The 22,439-nt window shown below is 38.4% G+C and overlaps 1 long non-coding RNA gene across 4 annotated transcripts in view; it reads right to left on the bottom strand.

The window, feature by feature from the left end:
* The window catches only part of LOC102165237, a 179,155-nt gene that overhangs the window by 138,620 nt on the left and 18,096 nt on the right, over positions 1-22,439 (bottom strand). Inside the window, exon 3 of one of the 4 annotated variants that reach the window (XR_002335976.1) lies at positions 5,587-5,711. The exons of the other annotated variants lie outside the window; for them this stretch is intronic. This is a non-coding gene — a long non-coding RNA (uncharacterized LOC102165237). Of the gene's footprint in view, positions 1-5,586; positions 5,712-22,439 lie in introns of those variants that run through there. 4 annotated transcript variants of the gene reach the window in all.

The raw sequence follows: 22,439 nt of genomic DNA, 5'->3' as shown, positions 1-22,439 counted from the left end.
AATTTTCTGCTGAGGGAGTCATTCTCCCCTCGTCCAGATCTTACTCCTCATGTCCTATGTTCTTCTCACATGAGCATCGGGTCTGTAGTAGTATAACTGCAACTTGCTCCACAACACCCATACTAATCAAAGTCAGTCTCTAACCAGGGTTCACCACCCCTGGAAATGAATAACCCCTGCAGTGGATCCCTGCTTCTCTAATCTTAGCATTTTGTGCAGGCTTTTCAATGTTCTGTTTATTCTTTGAAAGGATGTTGTAGTAGAATTGTTGCATTTCTTATATATCAACATTAAACATATGATGTACCTGTCACATAATCAGGAAACTTCATGCTACCAATAAGATACCATGAAAGAACAGATTACAGGGCCATGGCTTAAGTCACTGTGCTCATAATTACATACAGCTAACTACATATCATTAATTTAATAAATATATAGTAAGAAGCTATTTTAGGTTATGCTCTGTAATGAGGATAAAGATGTACTCTCTGGGCTCAAGAACATAGAGGTGACAGGAGAAAGAAAATCAAGGCAGTTTTAACCCAGCTTTTCATGCACTGTGACACTAAGGGTCAAGTGGCCTCAGACAGCACCAAAGAGAGATTCTGAACACAGACATAAGTGGGGATAGGAGATGATTTTCTAAAGCAAAGATTGACTATGATTATCATTTAAGAGTTTCTTGATTTGGGGGGGGAAATACATTTTATTTATTTCTAGCTTCTTACAATCTTACCTAAGTCCCACTGAGCTCCAAAATCACAAACTTCTGCCCCTTCCTTCTTAGCATACTCATTTTAACCCAGATTTTCAGGGGGGTTGTGAAGAAATTATTCACTATGGGGAACACCCATATTTTCAGTCCTGAGTCAGCTGTTCAGAAGGCGACTTGTATGTCAAGATGCCTGTTATTGGAGTTCCCATTGTGGCTCAGTGGGTTAAGAACCCAAATAGTATGTATGAGGATGAAAGTTCAATGCCTGACCTCACTCAGTGGGTTAAGGATCCAGCATTGCTGCAAGCTGTGATGTAGGTCACAGATGTGGCATGGATCTGGCGTGGATCTGTGCCTGTGCCATAGGCCCAAGCTGCAACTCCAATTTAACCCCTAGCCTGGGAACCTCCATATGCCACAGGAGCAGCCAAAAAAAAAAAAAAAAAAAAAAAGATTCCTATAATTGAAGCCAGCATCCATTAGCCATTCCAAAGCAGCATCAACACAAAGCAAAAACAACTAATGCCTTATATCTTAGTATGCAACACTATAGATGTGATTTCTCAGGTTTGCTCTGCTGCTCCCAGTAGTAGGGAAGTGACACAACTACAACCATCACAGGCAGAAAATCTCATTTTCATTACTATCTTTCTTTAACCCTTATAAGTAAAGAATGACATCATTAAGATTTTCATCACAAAACCTCTTGGTCCACAAGAGCAAATCAAATTTTAAATACTACTTGGTGTTTTAGAGGCACACAGGAGCAGAAAACATTTACTCTATAAACTCTAAAATACCAGAAATGCCATTGGAGCAGTACTTGTGTGTGAACACATATTTTCCCAAGGCTGAATATTCTGCCAAGTGGTGCCTGTCAAAAGAATTGGAAGCAGCTCATTGCAAGATGAAAAACAGAACTCAAGTTATCTTGCTCCAAATCACCACAGAAAGTAGCAGGGGACACCTGTTTAAAATGAGTCAAAAATTAAGGGAGAGGAAAAGGAGGAGGCTGTTGCTTTACCTAAACTCTGCTATTAAAATATAACATTGTTGGAATTCTAGTTTCTACTAGATCTGAAGAAATAAGATCTCATTTATAAGATTTAATTTAAAAATTACCTCCACACACCTACTCTATCACCTCAAATTCAGAGGAATACATATGACAAACTGGAAGGAGCAAACTTGAAAGCTTTAGCTTGCAATGCATCAAAGGTCCTAAATTTATTCTTAGTGTTCTAGAAGCTAAGAGAAACTCCTTTTGAAATGCATATGTACCTACTGAGGTGACGTGGGTGCAACTAGATCACATCCCAGTGGTAACATTGGGAGCTAAGGAAGAGGAACAAGGGCAGTGGTCCAGAGAAGATGAAAAGAGCGATGGAAAATCTTGAGAGATGAGAGAAAAAGAGAAGAGCAGAAGCAGGGTACAGATTCTTTTTGAAGAGTCTGAGGCTGACTGTGCCTGAGCGTAAAATCAAACCACCTTTTCAGGATGCTTTTACAGTAGAAAGGGAATAGATCCATAGCCAGAGAAAGAAGAATCTGTGGTAAGAGATACCAGATGACAATAAACTTATGTATATGTGTACTGTATGATTTCATTTAGAGGCAGTTCAAAAAGAGGTATAGCTAATATAAGGCGGGATTAGGCTTCTCTAGAGCTATTCTAATACAGAGTATAAATAGAGAAGTTAAGAACCTATAAGTAGGCTAACTGTAGTATCTTTTTCTAAAGAAGGAATACTGAAGCCTTAGAAAAAAGCATTTATTTCTTTTGCAACTTTACCTAAGACAAATTGGTCATGTACAATCATTAGAATACTTTCCTAGTTATATGTAAGGTGTATAGATATCTCACCCACAATCCTATAAGAGGTCCAAATTCTGTTATTTTACTTTAAAATCATTCATTAACAATAGTCACAGACATAGAATGTTTCTACCAGCTCGATGAGGTCTTTGCTTTCTCTTATTTAGAAGCCTTTGAACACATTTTATAAAAAGTTTTATTTGCAGTGATTGTGACAATATTTGAGCACTAGCATTCAGCTGGTCTTATACACGGATTCAAACAAAAATGTTCTGAGTCAATAGCACCAGATTCCAGAGGTGCTAGTGACAATTATTTCCTGGTAGTTCTAAGGAGCAGTGAGATTGGAGGTCCCTACCATTGGTATTCTGATAGGACTCTGAATTCTTAGGTAGGTCCTTTCCCCACTATTGTATTTTAGAAAATGCCTTCCTCGCTGATTCCTTGTCCTCCCTCCCATTAGCCACCTTTAAAGGAATGCTTCCTCTGAACCCCTTTTGAATGATTTACAAGCATTTGTCACTTATTTTGTTGCACTTATAATATCTAAAAATTTGCATTTATTGTGTGATTTCATTTCATTTCATTTATGTATTTATTTTGGCCACAACTGCAGGATATGGAAGTTCCCAGTCCAAAGATTAAATCCAACCCACAGCTGAGGCAACTCTAGATACTTAACCCATTGAGCCAGGCTGGGGAATTGAACCTGAGCCTCAGCTGCAACCCAAGCCTCAGCAGAAACAATGCCAAATCCTTAACCCACTGTACCACAGCATGAACACCTTGTGTGCTTTTTTTTTTTTTTAAATGAGTATCTGCTGCTCCTAATAAACTCTTCTCAGATCAGGTAAGTGCCTATTTTTGCTAATTAGTACATTTCAGAGTGCTCAGCATTTATTTTTGTTGTCATGATTACTCATTATTACTGTTTACTATTTTGTGTTTAGTAAAAATAAATTAATGAATAACATGAAATAAATATATGAATAAATGAAACAATAATAAACAAATGACTGAGTGAATGAATGAATGGTCTCAAGTCACATGGTCCAAGGAGATTAAAAATCTCTATCTTCTGCCCGAGGAAGGAATGAGGCAGCCTTGAGGTTTTGCTGAGAGATGCAAAGGCAGCATCCCCAGCACGCAAGTCATGACATAACTCAGGCCTCTAAATAACAGGTTTATTTATGCAGAGGTAACACAAATCATGGCCTCCGATCTGTTGAGGGCAACTGGCATGAGGGCCAATCGATGCACAGCAACCCCACCAGAGCAGTGTCTGTATCTTGGAGAGAAGATGCCTGACATTTGTAATTATATTTTTAGAGATTCATATTGGCCAAGAGGAAGAGGTGTTCCCCTCAGCTGGTGAGTTCCCAAGACTCTGCAGTTCCAAGAATTATACTAGGAGAGACTCAGCCAAAGATACACACATCCCTTCATCACTATAATGAGTGCTATATGTACAATTATATATTATATTTGTTTTATTTATGGAGCTGTGCTTCAAAGAAGAAATTTCCAAGTTACAGTCAAGAAGAGTGAAACTGAATAGTACAGATAACAGAGGTACAGTAGATAAGATTTGAGGCCATTTGTTTCAAAGTATTTGCATTCTCCTCAGTTCTGTATTATGAGATTTTATATTTTGGTATATATCACTTCCAACAGAATATAAGCCCCATGAAAGCAGAAACTTTTGTCCATTTTTTTCAATACTGGTTCCCTAACATATAGTGTCTGGTGCATTAAGGCCATTCAAAAAATTCTTAATGAACACATTGACAAGGTTAAGAGAATATAACTCATCATTCTTGAAGCACTACTCTTCAAGTAGAATTACATCCATCATTCTCTTGGCAAAATTTTAAGAACCCAAATAAAGTCACTGCTCTTCAGCACAGCAGAATACAGCACAAAATCTATCTTTACAGTGTTTAGAATACCAACATTCTCTGCCTTTAGTTGTATCTTTCTGAATTATTAAAGAAGGTCATCTCTTTCTGTATCGTCTAAATTATTGCTTTCATGCTAGCATCAATTTTTAAATGTGAACTCCGACATTTCCTACTAATCTGTAGAGTTACATCAACTGGATGGTTCATTTTTGTATATTCTGAAATATATGAAATAATGTCATCTGAACACAACATGTTGTATGAACTAACATTATTAGAGGAGGGACCGAGAAGGCATTTACTGAATAAAACATATGTGGAAGACCTGTTTCACTTAATCTCCTGTGCAATTTTATCACTACCCAGAGTGCTATTACATCTACCAGATATTAACATCAATGCCAAATAAAGTTGCCAAGGTTGGCTCACTGGATCTTTTGGATGCTTCTGTGTCATGAGGAAGGAAAGATGGCTGAAAGACTGCTCAATTTTTCTTACTTTGCTAAAGGCAATGATGATATTTAATGGATACAAAGCATATTCACTTTCCACTTAATAATCTCTAGACTTGAAATGATTACTGAGTTTTTAATTTCTAAATACTTATGCTCCATTACATTTTCCTCTGAAAAAAATTTTTCAAGATACAAAAGTAATAAATAGCATTGCATAATATTCACTTATTCTGATAAATCTCCATTGCTGTAGCTCACTCCTGAAAACCATAGTGTATAACAGGCTCAGTCTGATACTTAATAAATCCAATCAAGTCAATAAATGGATACACAAAATTAATGAAACATCTGAACAAGTAAAAATTAAAAAAAAAAGGCTGTAGGAAGACAGTGGCATAGTGTATTGCTGTTTCTCTATTCTTTCTTTAATGCTTTTTTCTTTCCTGCATGAGAGTAAATGTGATATAACAAATTCCATGGTCAACATCAACAAAAATGTTAGGTGACAAAGAATCACCACAGATACCAAATAAACAGAAGGGCACATACCACCAAAAGACATAGAACAGAGTATCAGCGACTATGCAAAAGGAAGCAAAGAGAACGCAAGGAATTTAAGCTGCCTGAGAGTTAGAGAAATGTCAAAACACCGTCATGTACCACTGGACTCTCACGGGCCATCCTGAAAGGAGCAGAAGGAGGGGATACTAAGGCTCCGATGGGCGGGCTTGAGCAAGGGCCTCTGAGAAGTTCTGACAGGTGGTCCGAGTCTTGAGCTGATAGCTTCCTAACACCGATAAACTGCTCCTGATTCTCAAAAGCTGCCACAACAAATTCAAAATGAGTGTTACAGGGATGATGATGGCAAAAAGGGAAAATAAAATCCAAATAAAGGGACAGGGTAAAAGAAAGATTTCAGAAAACAGAAAGCCATATATTTTATCTCTTTGTGGACAGGAACATGAGAATTGCTCTATTGAGTATGTAATTTGAACTTGGGCTAACAAATTGTAATCTGCTATATTTGTAAGATAAAAGTGTGCTTTGAAGAGTTAGTATGGCAAAAATGAATATAAAATATTTAATTATATTAATATTATATTTAACTTCATATTTATATTTTATTTTATCTGATTTATATCAAATTGTTATATTGACAAGTTACATATTAATAATATATGTTGCTTTTAATAATTTCATATTGATGTCATGTTATATAATCAATACTTTTAATATTTAATTAATAATTTTATATGCTTTTCTGATGATAATAAAGATATTTTGTAAAATAATCAAATATAATTTTTTACTTTTTAAAAGTATTGAAAATAATTGAAAATTTAAAATTATGTGTGGCACTTCATTTTAACAGAATAAAAGTGCAAGAAAACAAACGAATGACAGTCCACAGAATTTAAGCAGTATGAGACACTGATCAATAACAATGTATAGACTGTGTTTGGGTCACATTATACATAAAGATCACTTGAAGACAATGTGAAAATGTAAATTCTGACTAGATATTTGACATTAAGGGGGACTGATCACTCATGTGGTGATGATTTCTGGAAAGAATCTTTATCTTCTAGACAAATATATGAAATATTTACAGATAAAATGATATGACATCAAGAGAGGACTGAGGCATTTCTGTTGTGTCTCCATGGTTTAAGAACCCAACATAGTCTCCATGAGGATGCTGTTCAATCCCCGACCTTGCTCAATGGATTAAGGAGACAGCATTGCCACAAGCTGCAGTGTAGGTTGCAGATGCAGCTCAGATACCACATTGCTGTGGCTGTGGTACAGGCCCACAGCTGCAACGCTGACTCAACGTCTAGCCCAGGAACTTCCATATGCCACAGATTCGGCCCTAAAAAGAAAAAAAAAAAAATGGATAAAAAGAAGGATATGGAAATTTAGAAAAAAATAGATTGGTTGGCATGAGCAGACCCTGTTGAAGTAAGTACACAGATATTCACTATACTCCTAAATTGAATGTTTGAATTTTTCATAATAACATGGTAAAAAACAAAGGATGGGAAATAAGTCTTTTTCTATTATGGATTGAAAAACAGTCATCAGAAATAAAGGCAGCACTAGACAGTGCCGAATAAAGGGAAAAAAAAAAAGGGCTTCTCTTCTGTAACATTAGTACTAAGATGAGAATTGCAGGAGGTTTCACTGTAGCTGGTCAGTTTTTCCATTCATGAATATTCTTAATCTTTATAAAACATCTGGAGAGCGAGGGATTGGCTACATTTCCATTCCACTATAATTATGAAGCATTTATTGAGAAAGAATGTCAAAAAGAACAGCTTTCAAAATAGCATACACCCAAAACTGAAACACTTAATGTGAACTTCATGCCAATTTCCAAAATACAAATTCATAAAATAATGTATCAAGAATGTCCAATTGTCCTAATCACAGATTATAGGATAAAATCAAAATTATTACTATGACTACGTCTTGGTTATAAGGTTACTCTGTAATATTGTCAACTATGTGCTTTTTGGTAATTAGATAAAGAAGGAACATTAGCAATGATAAATCACTTTTTAATATTCAGCAATAAGTATCGAAGCAAACAGAAATAAAACAATCTAGGAAACAGTATTTTGAAAACTGGAGGCATTTTATCAAAGACTCTAATAAAGTGAATTTCAAAGTTTCTGCCCTTTTTAGTTTGCTCTTAGTTTTTCTAAATTTTAATTTTTTTCCTGCAAATCTATACAGATTTCATCTAATTTCTAATACAGATGCTCTTGTTTTATAAACTTTGGGACAAATAGCATAATTGGTTCTGGTCTCCCTTAGTAATATACCCACCTCTATTCTAAAAACAGACTCTTGGGAGTTCCCTTTGTGGCTCAGTGGGAATGAATCCTACTAGGAACCATGAGGTTTCAGGTTCGACCCCTGGCCTTGTTCAGTGGGTTAAGGATCTGGCATTGCTGTGAGCTGTGGTGTAGGTTGCAGACGTGGCTCAGATCTGGCATTGCTGTGGTTCTGGCGTAGGCCGGTGGCTACAGCTCCGATCAGACCCCTAGCCTGGGAACCTCCATATGTGGGGAATGTGGACCTAAAATGCAAAAAAGAAAGAAAGAAAGAAAAAGAAAGAAAAAAAATAAAAACAGATTCTCACCAAATAATCAGAAATAGTAAAGAAAAAATGAGAGAGATGTGAACATAAAGTATTATTTTAGTGGCCATTTGGTCAGACAATATGCAACCATGTTCCTCACACAATATTATATTGTCAGTCTTATTTTAACAACCTTGTGAAGTGTATAAATATTTGTCTTACTGGCAAAGAAACTGCAGAATAATGTTCTCTTCCATTTAACTTAACAAACCTTTGTTGAATGCTTACTATTTGTGGGCACTGCTGCTACAAATTCAGAGACTATGATACCATACTTATCCTCAATTTGCTCACAATTTACTGGGGAAGGCAAACTGAAGGGGGAGGATGAGAAACTATCACACAGTAAGTTTTAGGGAAGCATAGATGATTTCTAGCCCTTTCTGGGACCAGGAAGACTTGTCAAGTATAGTGAGATGGGCTACAGAGAGCAGATATGGGCTCTCCTGGCAGAGAAGAGGCAATGACCAGACTAAGCAAAAAGAACAGTGTCTCTTCCCTAGGAAGGAAAAAAAATGTGGAAATAACCTACAGCAATCAGGGCAAGACTCCAAATGGAAGAATGAAAAAGAAAGAGGAGCTATAGAACAAGAAAACATAGATGAAGAAATGAAAATAGAGAAAATTCAGAAAAGAGAGTTCTTTAGGCTCCTCTCGTGTATATCTGGCATAGCTTGATTTTTGAATCAAAGGGAAATTTTTTCTCTTTCTATGGCTGCACCAGCAGCATATGGAAGTTTTCGGGCCAGAGGTCAAATTAGAGTTGCAGGTGCAACTTACACCAGAGACACAGCAACACCAGATCTGTACTACATCTGTGACCTATACTACAGCTTGCAGTAATGTTGACTCCTTAACACACTGGATGAGTCCAGGGGTCAAACCTGAATCCTCAAAGGGAAAATTTTAAAATCTCATTTGCAGCAACCTCTGGCTTTCTTAAATGTGCTTGATGAATGAATAATAAGCTATTTTCATAATAAGCAATATTTCTCCATCCTTCCAAACACCATAGCTATAACCATGGTGTATGTACTCAGGAAAATGATGAGAGAGCTGTTTCTTGAATTTTCCCTCAGTGAACAATGTTCTCCTGTTTTCTTTACATGCATGGAGGACAGACATCTTCCTGGTTCTCACCTCAAGTGTTTCATGGCATCTAAATGTATTTCCATAGGAAAGGCTCCACATAAAGTGAGTAAAATGGTCCTCTACTGGCTGACAGTTGTTTTTACCAGCCCATTGGTCTTTACTGCTTTCTACAAAATGCTAGAGGAGTGATGCAGTGGTGGAAAGAATGATTTCAATATTAGACCAAGTGTAGTTCTCACTGCCAACTTAATGTGCTTAATGGAAAGAAAAGCAGCTGGCTGAGAGGCCAGGTAAGAACAGTTCAGAAAAGGCTGAGACCCCTACACCCCCCGCCCACCACCACCTGTGGAACCCCTGTGAATTCCACACAGAGAACAGGTCTGCCAGGACCCACATGTGCAGCTCTGGCTCTTGGAAAGTCACACATACTCTTAGTAAGAGCCAACAGAAAAAAGAGAAAAGCAAGCTTTACAGCATGTGTGACTTTCCAAGAGCCATCGTTTTGAGTCAGAGTCTGGGATATTGTACTTTTTTGGCAAAGTCACCAAGGGCTGATCAGAGAGATCATCAAGTGAAATATGCATTTCTGAATAATACAGCATTAATGAAGGAGAATCAGTGTGGTTAAGATCCCCGAGTTCTAAGGTACAATATTCTTCTCTGGGTTTGTTTTCCATATAGTTATCAAGTGTTTATCAGCAACACATTGGCACCATGTAAGAAACCCAGATTCAGTGAAAGTGATACTAAAGTTGTTTGCTTTCTTTCCTCTTATAAAACAAGAAGGTAGCAGATCTCCTGGAGACCTGACCAAGCACAGTATCCCCAAGACCAAGAGGGGTGGGGCTACTGCTCTCAAGTGTCAGGGTGTGGTGCCAAGGCATGAGTTCCTAGACTTGTCATTCTCTCAGGGTGTGTTGATCAGCGTCGGGAAAACAGTCTGCATTCCAGTAAAGGGTGGATGGTGGTGGTGGTTGAGGGCTGTGGGAGTAACAGGCCAAACATAACAGAAAACCGAGACAGCTAACAAAGACGAAGGTTGGAAGCCAACGGTGGTTAAGAGGATCTGGAGACATTTCTGAGATGAAGAACAAATGTCTGATTACATGCAGTTTTGATGGTTATGGATGCTCCAAGAGCTTATGCCTACAAACAGCAGAAAAAAAAATATTCCATTGACCACAATTTAAACTAACATTCTCACATGACAAGAATTCTGGAAGCAAGCACAATTTTGGCTTTGGTTGAGCTGCTCAGTCATGGCAGAGCTCCAGGTCCCTAACTTGTGTGGTCTTCATGACATTCTTCTCATGGCTGCAGATTATTGTAGAGCAACAGTCGCATCATCACCTGACCTTGTTTAAAGCCCAACAATGGGATAGTTCACAGCAGAGCATTTACCCTCAAAACAATCCCTCAAGACAGGAAAAAATAAAATCTTTCTCAGAAATGGACAGCTCATCTACAAGATCAGGATATAGGGTGACCAACACAATCTTGTTTGCCTAGGACTTTCTCAGTTTTGTCAGTGGAACCGCTTTAGTCCTGGGCAATCAAGGGTGGCTGGTCATTATAGTAGAGTCACATGGCCATTTGATTAGTCTTAAGAAACAGCATTCTGAACCCTGTACCTGAACTGGACATTCTTAACTATAAAGAGAGGGGAATGGTTTTTGGCTATGACAGATTTTTCTCAACCTTGGTTGCCCTTTAGAGTAATCTGGGGAATGTTTAAAAGTACCAGTATCTGAGCCCTACTCATCATGATTAAAAGGTAATTAATCTGGGGTATTTATCAAGTATTAATACAACTAAAAACCTACTCAGGGGATATTTTTTACGTGGAGCCATGGCTGAGAATTAAACTACTATACAACTCAAATAATGGGATCAACCATTGAACACCTAATAAAACAACACTGGAATGGAGAATATAATTTAACAAAATTGGCAACATATAAATCTTTAAATCAATGAGGTGCTTTATGTTTCTAAAATTTTTTTAATATTTTTTTCACTGACTCAAAAGTAAGTAAGGTAGATATTTTCTTTTATATATTAGAAATAGAAGTTCAAAAATATTATTATTCATCCTTGAGCAAGCAGACCTATTCCTTCCTCCACATCACATTTAATGTACTCCGCACTGCCAAATTTATGCTTCTCAGGGCAAGTATTTAAGTATTTAGCACATTTAGGTACATGATTGAAAACACATTGATGTATATAATAATCTTTTATTTAACTGTCATGCCTGTAATGATTGTAGAATGGATTTAACTGAGTGTGTCGTAATCAAAATTGTTTTGGTACGTGCAAATGCTAAAATATTCTGAGTCCTGGGAATGAGATAAAAGAGAAAGGGGTAGAAAAATATGAGAATCAAAATAAACTGGTATTAGTCTATGCTGGTGAAGGAAGTAGTGGAAAGAAAGGAAGGAAGCAGTTATGTGCATTACAAATTTGCTACTTGATCTCTGAGTTGATCTCTGGGTTGTCACTTGAACTGAGAGACCAACTACAGAGCCTTTTCCATTCATAGCAAGTAGGTAATTTCTTTGTTTACTTTCTTTTTCTCTCCTTACCTACCCCTCTCCCACATGCTCCTTGGATTTTTCTACTAGCATTACTACTGTTCTTGACTGGGGCTTAGTGGAAAGCTGCCCTTGAACATGAGAGTGTGGGGTGTTGCAGGTAAGAAATGCTATTTTTAAAGTCAAGGACAAACCTCTCATTCTCTGGTAGCAACCTGGTCTCCAGTCTCCTATTTTTAATCTGGGCAATAGAAATATATTTTTTGGCCATAGCTGCAGCATGCGGAAGTTCTTGGCCAGGAATGAGTGCATGTCACAGTGGTAATCAGAGCCACAGTAGTGGCAATGCCAGATCCTTAACCCACTGAGCCACCAGGTAACTCCTGGAATATTTTAATCCTTATAGAATGAGCCAAAAGATTTAGATGAGTCTGGATTTCACATGGAGAATTTGACTAGATGTGATGTAAGTGTGTCCACCATAGGCTGTAAAGTAAGATTAAGTGACAAGAGATTTCTTCAGAACTCAAAGAGAGCAACATAGCCAGGGAGAAAATCCATATAATGGTTTGGAAAAAGGCTATAGTTGTAAAAGTATTCTAAGCATCAGATTTGGGAATTCAGACTAGACCACAAATGGAAATACCAACTACAATTTGGGAAGTAAAATGTGTGATGGGTCAGTGGTTAATGGTATATCAAACTTTTAACAAGGACTATGTGCCAGACAGTAAGCTAAAAACCTTAATTATTTTACTTCATTCTGAGATAAGCCTCATGAAATTAACAGAATCTATGTTCCATATGACAGATGGAAACCCAAGACTCAGAGGAAGAGATAAATGTCCACTAACCCATGACCAGTAAGCGGTGGATCAAGGACGCACACTCAGGCAGTCGATTCCAGAACATTACAGAGGCCAAAGGACATTTCAGGAACTTGTGGCAGCTCTTCCTCACCAGACCTTCTCCCCAAACTCAGATCTGTTCATTTTATTGGGTGCCCAAGAAGAAACCAGTCATCATTTAAGTTCAGGTGGTTGGTCATGCTTCAGTATGGGACTTTGTAACTGTAAGACAAGAGAGCTGATTTCTCTCTGAAAGTGTTCTTGCTCCTACTCACTCCCTGCTAGATAACAGACATCTGTGGCAGGATAAAATTTACCAAGCAATCAGAAGAGATTAGCAGGAAGGTGAAAAGGTAACTTGGCCCCTAACCTACCCAGGAAGTTTTGACTTTCTGATTTCTTTCAGGGGTTGGTAATGGCTTTTGTGCTGTTTGGCCCAATACTAAAGCTGATATCAAGGTTCTTTTGTAAGAGAACTTAGCTCTCAGAAGAGTATAGTCCTCAGAGGAATGAGAAGACTGGGTTGAAAGAGGAAGTTGCCCAAATGTAGCAGTGGCTCTCAGAACTGGATGAAAGCCATGGAGTGATGGGTTCTATAAGGAACTGTGTGTTATGTGGAAGTCTGCAAGGAGGGAGGAGAACTTCTGATCAGGAAAGCCGATGTGTTTCCAGAAGTGGGGGCTGCTACATATTCCGCACCAAAGACTTAAGAATTTCAGCCAAAGATGCTGGAACAAGACTGGCAGAGAGGCTGTGGCATCACCTGCTTTTGAATGAACCACAATATTTTGTATAGTGAGCCTTCTAGGGGCAACCTTAGAGGACCAAAAACCAGAAATTGTTTCCTAAGTTGTTCGTTTGTTTTTTCCCCTTTGAGTATGTATATTACACTAAAAGGGAAAAGATGCTCCCACAATAAATTATATTAGGTATCTTTACACCCTTGTAAATGGGGGTTTAGGGTCAGATTATCAATTTATAAAAATTAAACATTATTTTAACTGTACCTTATGTTTTTAGAACACTCTGCTTTAATGTTAATTATCCCATTAAATATCTGCAAGTGTTTTAAGTATTTGATGTAGTTAAATCTTCTCATACAGAAGGGGAAATAGACACAGTGAGGTTAATATGTATCTAGTGGGCTAGTATAGAGGCAAATCACATAAACAGGATTCATGTATACTGTGAGGAATCATTAGATTACAAGAAACAAAAACTACAATTCAATGCTGGCCTAGGGATATGCAGCAGAACTAACTTTGGACCTGGGCAGATGTTGGATGCGGTCCAGGGGTCACTCACCAGAAGCCTGAGTTACTGCAGGTGATGGGGTAGGGGTGGGGCATCTGGCCTCCTAGAAGGCTCCAGATTTTCAACTCTAGTACATACAGTTGATTCTTCCATTCAGGCCTTGGCAGTTCCACCTGAGCACAGCCTTTGAGCCAAAGCCCACCCCTGCACCAGTTTTGGAGACTCAGAAACACAGTGACCCTGAGTTGGTGGGTGAGGGTTAGAGGGAGATTGGGATTTGCGTGATAAGTAGCATGAACCAGGTTCCATATGGACAAACCTGGGAGGAACAGCCTCTGGAATCCAGGAGACCCAAGTTTTCTCATCTCAGGACTCCCCTTCCACCCTGTAGAACTCACAAGATCCCATAAGATGAGGTTCAGTTAACCCCATCCAGTCCATCACCCCCTGCACCGAGCCTTCCATCTGGAACCACGCTTACTGCACATAGCTTCCACAAAAACACACCTGTCCTGCCATGTAGCACTGGTAACTATGTCTAGTCACATATGATAGATCATGATTTTGTGAGAAAAAAAGAATATACCATGTATGTGTAACTGGGTCACCATGCTGTAAACCAGCTATAATGGAACACAGTAAACCAGCTATAATGGAAAAAATAAAAATCATTATATATATAAAAAAATTTGCATCTATGGTTAGGAAGACAAATCCAACCCCAAGAATAAATATTTAACTATATATATTAAAAAAAAACCCACACACCCCTGAAGGCACATAGCACACCCTGCGGCCTCTAAGTGCAGCCCTCATCTTCCTCGTGTTAAAATTAAATACAAGAGACTGGGCTCAAAAATTCCCTGAGCAGACAAAATCATTTAAGCCAGTTAAGAGAAACTTAATTTAGCCTTTTTTTTTTTTTTTTTTTTTTTGCAAAACATAACTTGGGCCCGTTTCTTAGTCTACTCCTTGTAAATGACTCCTATAATCATAAAAGAAACTTAAGTCATCTTCCTAAAAATGGTTTAATAAATTTTAACCAATCCCTTCCATCTGGAAACCCCCAGTGTAATAACCAAAGCATAATAAAGTGAAACAACTTCCTTATTTTCACTTCATAAGCTATCCTGTAATGTCATGTCCCTGAGCTGAATAGCAGCTTTGGCTTTAAGAGCTCCCAGTTTGACAAGTGTCATTACATGCACAATAAACTCTCACTAAATACTGAAAACAAAGCTTAAACCAAAAAGGGAATTCATTGACTGATATAACCAAAAGTCTGGGGGCAAAGCTGACCTCTAGCTGAGGAATTGAACTGATGGCATCAGAAATGAGTTGCTCTCTACTTCTATATTCTCTGCCTTCTGTTCTGACTGTATTCTCGGGTGTTATGTGCTGGCAGGATGCAGCTGACAAGATCAGGGCTGTATTCCACCAGATCCAAATGCAGCTGAAAATGAGGCATCTGTCTCACAATATGTTTTGCAAAAGACTTACTGGCGTCAGTTGGGTCACTGAACCAATCACTATGAATGGGTTAATGCAATGTTCCTTTCGCCAGAACTGAGTCACCTGGATACCTTTAGTGTAGGGATGCTTGGGAACTCCAACTTCACCTGCACATAAGCCAAGACTGAAGAGGAAAATACAGAGACTCCTCCAGAAGGGTGAATAAAATCTGACTGACCAAATAAAAACAAAGATGTCCACTTCAGCCTCACTCACTGTCCATTTCTTACCTACTGGCCCAGAGCCTCAAGACTGACCCATGAAGCTCTGTAATTTTTATTGTTTTTGTCTTTTTAGGGCCACACCCATGGCATATGGAAGTTCCCAGGTTAGGAACTCCAATTAGAGCTACAGCTGCTGGCCAACACTATGGACGCAGGATCCAAGCCACATCTGTGACCTAACCCCAGATCCTTAACCCACTGAGTGAGGCCAGGGATCAAACCTGCATCCTCATGGATCCTAGTCAATTTTGTTACCACTGTGCCATAGCAGAACTCCCAGGCTCTGTAATTAATTAATTTATTTATTTATTTATTTTTATCTTTTGTCTTTTTGGCTGTACCCACAGCATATGGAGGTTCCAAGGCTAAGGGCTGAATCAGAGCTGTAACTGCTAGCCTACACCACAGCCACAGAAATACGGGATCCAAGTGGCATCTGCAACCTATACCACAGCTCATAGCAATGCTGGATCCTTAATCCACTGAACAAGGCCAGAGATTGAACCCACATCTTCATGGATACTAGTTGGGTTTGTTAATAAAAGTCATGATGGGAGCTCTGGCTCTGTAATTTAAATTGCCAATTACATGTAGAGTAGTCTGCATAATAATTCTGCCAAATATAACCAGGTCCAAATTCCTGGAAGCTGGGACTGTTTTCTTATGTAACAGAAAACAAAAATACTTTGCTGATACGACTAAGTTAAGCATCTCAAGATGAGATTATCCTGAATTATCCTGGTGATTGCCAGATTCTATTACAAGTGTCCTTATAAAAGGGATGTGTATTCATAAACTTTCTGGCAAAAGCAGCCCAATCATAGCACCTTCCCTACTGGGCCACTCTATCCTCAGTCACTGTCTCTCAAGGTTGAGCCCATAGCTGAGTTACCAAGCTCCTTGAAAGAAACCCGGAAGCAGGTCGGGAAGACTGGTGATCACACTCACACAAAAATGAAATTCCTGCCTTGGATAGTCCTCTAAGGTCCCCCTCATCTGTGAGAGAGGAAGGGCAGAGAGCCCTGAAACCATCCTTCTTTGATGCAGGCCCTGGATTCACAGAGCACTCTCAGAAAGAGGAAAGCAGACTTTTAATGTGCTCATATCTATCATTGTTGCCAAAATGCGACACAGTGGGACTATGTTGGGGGGCAGGCAACAGAGGCAGTTCAGAGCTTCTCACAAGTCAAGCAGTAACAGGAAATGAGCCAAAGGATGAGAATCAGTTATATCCCAGGAGAATCTGACAATAGAATAGCAATGTTCCCAGAGGATAAGGATGTGAGAGATGAAACTAAGAATTCAAGGGTCAAAGGGACATAGTCAAGGCTGATGAGTTCCCAGGTCCTCAACCACAATGAGGAACATCCTGAGAGGCAGTGAACCAGGAAACTCCCCAAATACTAAATGGAAATCAGAATAGTCTAGTGACTCAGGAGTTCAAAGAATGTTTCCTTCTCCCCTGGAGATCAAGCAAAGCCATCTCTTACAGAATATCTTGCTGAAAGTTCAAGCTCTCATTGGAGGTACAGCTGAACAGCCAGCCACCAGACAAACCTTTGAAGAGATCTCCTGTTTTGCATAGCTTTGCTTCCAGTGTCTCTGTGTCCCTCTTCCCACAGTGCCTGCTAGGATTTGACAGTTTCCCTGATTGTTGGATGCCCACGTGGAGGACAGCAGGAGCATTGATGAACACAGGAAACCCTGGGTTCCTAAATTTCAGGCTTCATGGAACAGCCAGGACAATTTAGATTCTACTGATCAAAGAGACCCAAACCAGGAGAGCATCCCAGAGCTAATGCAGAATTGAGATAACTCCCCTCGCCCCCTGCACCAGGATGAAGAGCTGTCCTGCCCATGCATGGCATCAGCAGAGCCCCCTGTGTGCAACTGTGTCCTGGTATCTGACAGGAAAGAGCAGGCTCCTCCCAATGTAATTTCAGAAATGATACAAATGAACTCATTTACCAGACAGAAACAGTCGCGCAGACATAGAAAACTTATTTACAGTTACCAAAGGGAAAAGGTTAGGGGCAGGGATAGATTAGGAGTTTGGGATTAACATAAACACACTACACTATATAAAATAGATAATCAACAAGGACCTACTATACAGCACAGGAAACTCTACTCAAGATTCTGTAAAAACCTGTGCAGGAGAAGAATCTGAAAAAGAATATATATGCATATATGTATAACCAATTCATTTTGCTGTACACCTGAAACTAAAACAACATTTTTTTTGTCTTTTTGTTTTTTCTAGGGCCGCCCCTGTGGGATATGGAGGTTCCCAGGCTAGGGGGTCTAATCAGACCTATAGCTGCCTGCCTATACCAGAGCCACAGCAACGCGGGATCCGAACTGCATCTGTGACCTACACCACAGTTCATGGCAATGCCAGATCCTTAACCCACTGAGCAAGGCCAGGGATCGAACCCACAACCTCATGGTTCCTAATCAGATTCATTAACCACTGAGCCACAATAGGAACTCCAAGAAACTAGCACAATATTGTTAATCAACTACAGGTCAATAAAAAGTAAAAAAAAAAAAAAATTAAAAGAGGCATGTGTATGCAACAGTATCTTTGTTGCTCTAGTCATGTCTAAGGGGAGGAAAGTTCTCTGCACAAAGCAGAGCCTTTTGAGAGCAGAGCTGTCTTGATGAAAAGAGGAGCACAGGATAGCCAAGGATCTTACCATGAAACAGAAACTGGGATGGACCTTGACTTGTCTATGGGAGGAAATCTAGTTCAAGGGCAAACTTCAGGCAGAAGCAAGGCTATCACTGGACTTGCCTATAATTAGAGAGCTCCCTCCCACTTGAGTGAAGCTGGAATTCTACTTGTCCCATTCTTTGGAGAGACATTGACGCTACCTTCCAAGGATATTAGCCATTCAAACATCCTTGAAAAAATAGCCTGGAAAAGGGTAGTCAGGGTCTTGATATAGGAGATGCAGAGACCCGAGAGACACATGGAAAGTTGTCTTCCACAATACTGGGTTATCAAACTTTGTTCGTCTTATTGCTCCTTCAGTTTGATACTTCACTTTTATTCCTTCATTCAGTGAAATTAGAAGCATTTCTGAGAGTTTGGGGCTGATTCAAGATAAATTAACAGTCCTCAAAAATTCTCTTTAAATGAATATTTTTTATGATTCATGATTTAACCACTTCAGATTCATTCATTTAAGAATTATATTTCACCTTGGAGTTCCTGTTGTGGCACAGTGGTTGACAAGTCCAACTGGGAATCATGGGGTTGCAGGTTCAATCCCTGGCCTTACTCAGTGGGTTAGGGATCCAGCATTGCCGTGAGCTGTGGTGTAGATCGCAGATGCCTCGGATCCTGCATTGCTGTGGCTCTGGTGTAGGCCAGTGGCTACAGCTCCGATTCAACCCCTGGCCTGGGAAACTCCATGTGCCTAGGAACAGCCCAAGAGATGGCAAAAAGACAAAAAAAAAAAAAAAAAAAAAAAAAAAAGAATTGTATTTCACCTTGGGTGAATTCTGTTCATGTCCTTGTTATTTATTAGTTCCATTTCTAGGCTAGAATGTACTTTTTGGTCTTAAAACTATAATCTTAGATTTCAAAAATAAGGCCTGGTGCTGGTTGAAGTTGCCCAGGCTGGTTCTGTTTGAACGGCTGCTGTTGACAAGGATTTTTCTGGGATAAGGGCCCTGCTCCCCTATTCATTCTCAATTCCTTCGCTTTTCTGATATTCAAGGGCAGACTTATTATAAAAATACACATAAACCTAAATTCCACTGAAGATGAAATACTTCCATAGTTTTTATAAAAATATCCAAAGAATAAAGGAAGTGAAAAGTTTCCATGGTTTAGAAAAGTTACATAACTAACAAGGATAGCCAGTGGAATTTAAAAAAATAGTTAAGCATATAGAACAGACTTCTCTTTCACAATAATCAAGCTAGGATAAATGTCACAACTAAATTTATTGTATAGAACTTGCCTGTGAAGCCAGTGATCTATATATTACATTGTTTTGGTACTAGAGTATCATTTAGATAGGGAAATTTTCCTATCCTCTGTTGACAGAGTTCAAAAATCCCAGCGACACCAAAAGGTATGTAGTAAAAAAGCTCCCCTCAATCCTGTTCCTATCTACTCCATATTTTTTTTTCTTTTATAGCTTCATCTGCACCTATGTCACACCCACGGCAACATCAGATCCAAGCCACGACTTCCACTTATGCTACAGCTTGCAGTAGTGCTGGATCCTTAACCTACTGAGCAAGGCCAGGGATTGAACCTCATCCTCACAGAGACAACGTTGGGTCCTTAATCTGCAGAGCCACAATGGGAACTCCTCCATATAAATATTTTTGTTAATTTCTTATGCATCTTTCCCAAACACATCAAACATATTTTCTCATTTGTCTCCCTCCTGACATAAAGTATATATGCATTGTTCTGTCCCTCACTTTTTACACTTAAAATTGTATATTGAGATTTTCCATATCAGAACATAGAGTATCTCTATATTATTTTTGTACTATTTGTAATAACATTTAATCTATAACGTTTTCATAGGTATTTGCATCATTTCTAAGTTTATGCTATTTCAAATAGTGCTGTTAATATATATTAACAATATAAAATATAATATTGTAAATATATAGTATGTATATAATATATATCATATGTAATAATACAATATATAATGGTATTATGGCATTATTATGCATATAATAATAATGTAAAACATCATATATAATGAACTATATATACACACACACAACATAAATTCCCAGAAATGGGATGACTCGATCAAAGGGTTTGCAAATTGAACAGATACTGCTGAAGTGCTACATATAGGACTTGTAACACATACATAACCCCAGCAGTACTTGAGAGTGTCAGCTTCTGTGGTATAAATTTCCAAGTGTATTCACCAAAGCAAGTGGAAATATTCTCTGATATCATTAGCCAGCATGCTGACCAGCTACTTTAAAGTGATTACCGCCTATGTTTAACATAGAACTATGACATTGATTTAAAGCATCAGAATATACTACTGATCTAGGCAATCAGGTAAAACATGATTGTGAATTTCTGAGATTTACCTAAAATAGAGAAAATGTATAAACTGCAGAAAATCCTTAGGTATCTTCCCAATGATTAAGAAGAATTTTATTACCAGAGCTACAGATGATAATCTTCTATATGTCAATAACTGAAAGAACATGTTTTTCTAACTTCGATCTATTGATTTAAAAATAAGCAAATTTACTCACTAGAAATTTTACGCATACTAGCCATAAACCCAAAGGAAGATAAAGTAGGTTCCTATTTATTTAGAATAGGATAGTAGTTAAAACAGCAGGGATAAAATTCAGGCAGTCCTTGGTTTAAATTCCAGGACCATTGTCTATTGCGGTCAATCCTTTCCTCCTTCTCCAGCCTTGCCATGCCCTAGTGTGGGCAGAGATGACTTTCCTGATGATCAACTTTGGGCTTCACCTGTGACTTGCTATAACCCTTGCTATCTAGTTCAAGTGACAGTTTGCCAGTTCCCCTACTGTCATTCTCTCCCCTTGAGTTCCTTCCTTTTTCTATGAGAAAAGCTTGCCTGAGACAGTAGATCTTTATTCCAGAATGAAAAGATACTCAGACGAGGCTTGAATCCAACTAGCAGTCTGGAGCCAAGCCCAGCTGAACCCAGACAAACCCAGTCAAAGCCATTCATCCAAAGGTTATCCAAAGACCTGTGAGATATTCAGGATATTTTGCTATAGCAAAAGCTGATGAGCGTTATCTATGAACTGCATAACTTCATAAAAGATTCCCATTCGCAGAACAGAAAGTGACTCATAGACTTCAAAAACAAACTCTTGGTTACCAAAGGGGACAGGTAGGTAGGGGAAAGGATGGACTGGGGGTTTAGGATTGGCATATGTGTACTATAGTATATGAATGATTGGCCAATGAGGACCAGCTGCATAGTACAGGGAACTCTACCCAAAATTCTGCGATAATCTATGCGGTAAAAGAATCTGAAAAAGATTAGATGTGTGTATATCTATAACGAATCACTTTGATATATAACAGAAATTATCACAACATTGTAAATCGAATATACTTCAATAAAACTTTAAAAAAGAAAAAACTCTCTATATCACCATATTATCATATGTAAAGTGAAAATAATAGTGATAAACAATTTAAGGAGCTTTTAGGATTAAAAACAATAATGTAGGTAAAGTTCTTAGCATGGGAGTGTGCATTTATAAATGATGATCAATAGTCAAACATGATCAATATTAATGATCCCATACAGCATGGGGACTATGTTTAATAGTACTGTATTGCATATTTGAAAGTCACTCAAAGAGTAAAATTTAAAAGATTTCAACACAAGAAAAAATTTTATAACGATTTGGTGACAGATGTTAACTGGATTTATTGTGGTAATCGTTTTGCAATATAAGAAATATCAAATAATTATGTTGTACCCTTGAAACTAATCTAAGGTCATATGCCATTTGCGCTTCAATAAAAAAAGAGTAATAATCCATACACAGACTATAAGATCCCTGAGTGTGTTTTCCTGTTTACTCTAGAATAAACAAGAATGTTTTCTGGAACAGGGCAGTGCTTTCTAAAACCTTTTAAATGAATAAACCAATGCATCAGTGAAGAAATCTTTCCCTGTGCTGAAGAAATGCCTTATTCATCTCAAACATAAAGGATGTACATTCAGTCATGGATTAATTTAGATCAAACAATGTAAAAAATAGAAAGCAGATGACTAACAAACAAGAGGGTTCTCTGAGAACAGATTTGTTAAACCTCATGTAGGCTGCTAGACATATTGGAAAGAACCAATTTCCAAAGCTCAGATCTTAGGATGAACTAGAACCTGCCACTTACTATTCATGTAACTTACCAGGAGTTGTAGTTGCCATTGTTTAA

Source organism: Sus scrofa, chromosome 1 (genome assembly GCF_000003025.6).
Source record: "Sus scrofa isolate TJ Tabasco breed Duroc chromosome 1, Sscrofa11.1, whole genome shotgun sequence".
NCBI lineage: Eukaryota > Metazoa > Chordata > Mammalia > Artiodactyla > Suidae > Sus > Sus scrofa.
This window is presented reverse-complemented; position numbering and strand designations above follow the sequence as displayed.